Source organism: Babylonia areolata, chromosome 32, assembly GCF_041734735.1.
Source record: "Babylonia areolata isolate BAREFJ2019XMU chromosome 32, ASM4173473v1, whole genome shotgun sequence".
In the NCBI taxonomy this organism is placed as follows: Eukaryota; Metazoa; Mollusca; class Gastropoda; order Neogastropoda; family Buccinidae; genus Babylonia; species Babylonia areolata.
This window is the reverse complement of record NC_134907.1, coordinates 8,820,138-8,822,135: the sequence shown is the minus strand read 5'-3', so window position 1 is coordinate 8,822,135 and position 1,998 is coordinate 8,820,138. Positions and strand designations below refer to the sequence as shown.

General features: G+C 41.8%; 1 protein-coding gene across 1 annotated transcript in view; it reads left to right on the top strand.

Moving 5' to 3' along the window:
* Positions 1 to 1,620: 1,620 nt before the first annotated feature.
* LOC143276624 (carbohydrate sulfotransferase 14-like) overlaps positions 1,621 to 1,998 on the top strand; it is a 20,873-nt gene continuing 20,495 nt past the window's right edge. Inside the window, exon 1 of the mRNA XM_076581239.1 lies at positions 1,621 to 1,760. The gene's annotated coding sequence lies outside the window, so the exon portion shown is untranslated. The remainder of the gene's footprint in view (positions 1,761 to 1,998) is intronic.

The window sequence follows — 1,998 nt, the reverse complement described above, 5'->3', positions numbered from 1 at the left end:
TATCAGCAAATTGAAACTCATTTATGATGAATGATAAAAAAATAAAATAAAATAAAATAAATAAATAAATTACTACTATTACTCCTGGGCAAGTGTACTGGCAACCCAAATCATTTTTTTTTTTGTTGTTTTTTTGTTAGACTGGTACCCCCCCCCCCCCCAAAAAAAAAAGCCGAAAGGCTTATAAACGTCCCAAAAAACTGAACTGAACTGAACTGAACTGAACTCTGTGTGTGTGTGTGTGTGTGTGTGTGTGTGTGTGCGCGCGCGCGCGTATGTGTGTGTTGTTTTCACGGGCGCGCCTATATGTACGAGTCTGTACTTATATTGGTGTAAGTCGTGTGCGTGCGCGCACGCGCATGTGTGTGTGTGTGTGTGTGTGTGTGTGTGCCTCTGTGTATATGTGTATAACTATATTGGTGTAGGTCGTATCAGCAGTCAAAACACGGTCCTCTATCTCTGAAGTATACCAACCATCACATCAAGAACTGACAGCGGAAGCTGTTATCTCTCTCTCTCTCTCTCTCTCTCTCTATATATATATATATATATGTGTGTGTGTGTGTGTGTGTGTGTGAGTGTGTGTGTGTGCCTCTGTGTATAACTATATTGGTGTAGGTCGTATCAGCAGTCAAAACACGGTCTTCTATCCTTGAAGTATACCAACCGTCACATCAAGAACAGCGGAAGCTGTTATCTATCTATCTATCTATCTATCTATCTATCTATCTATATATATATATTATGTGTGTGTGTGTGTTTGTGTGTGTGTGTGTGTGTGTGTGTGTGTGTGTTTTAGCGATGATTGTTTGATTTTTCTTTGCAAGAGTGTTAAAAGCTGGATGTATCGAATTCAGCGTGGGTGATGAAAATTATGCCCATGTGGTTTCATACTTAAAAAAAAAAAAAAAAAGGTCGGCATATTTACCCAAATGCACTCAGGGAGGCAGAACAAAGAAAAGCATTTCGCAGACCTGCTGGCCTCTGCACAATACGAAGAGATATTCTGCACCACAGAGGCAATTCATATTCTCTAGTTGTTGTATGTATTTGTTTTTGTGTTTTAACAATTGTTATATAAATGTATGTTCATGCTATCGGTAGAGAAATTGACCCAAAACGCTGTTTTACACACACACACAGAGAGAGAGAGAGAGAGAGAGAGAGAGAGAGAGAGAAAGAGAGAGAGATGGATTTTACTCCAGGGTGAAATTTTCTCATGCGAGTAGTCGAATTGTCCGTAGCTACACCGGCCGAACAGGACATAGCTGTGTGTGTGTGTGTGTGTGTGTGTGTGTGTGTGTGTGTGTGTGTGTGTGTGTGTGTGTGTGTGTGTAAGCTGTGTGTGTGTGTGTGAGCTATATCATAATGACAGGTGGACGTACCGTCTTCATGGCCTCACAGTTACTCCACCTCACATGCCACACCCCACACCCCCTACAACCCCCCCACCCCCAACCCAACCACCCGCCCTCGGAGTGTTCTGTCCCTGATTGACACACTGCTGTCAGTTTCGATCTCAGTTGGAGAGAATTCGTCAAAGCGAGAGGATCGGTGTGTAAACGATATACTACATCTGGTGTATAGAGTAAAAAAAAAAAAAAGAAGAAAAAACTTTTTTTTTTAAATGTTATACATACTTATTATACAATATACATACACATACTAATCGTTTTAAAATCTAACACTTCAGTCAGCCGTCAAAATACAGGTGTCGTCAAAGTGACTGGTCACTAGTAAGCAGACGATCATCTTGACAGGTGAGATAATTATTGTGTTTGCGATGTTGCTGTCTTGTGTTGGTGTTTGTGTGGTGTGGTGTGGTTTGGTATGGTGTGGTTTGGTGTGGTGTAGTTTGGTGTGGTGTGGTGTGTTGTGGTTTGGTATGGTTTGGTGTGGTGTGGTGTGGTTTGGTTTGGTGTGGTGTGGTCAGGTGTTGTTTGGTGTGGTGTGGTGTGGTTTGGTGTGTTGTGGTTTGGTATGGTTTGGTGTGGTTTG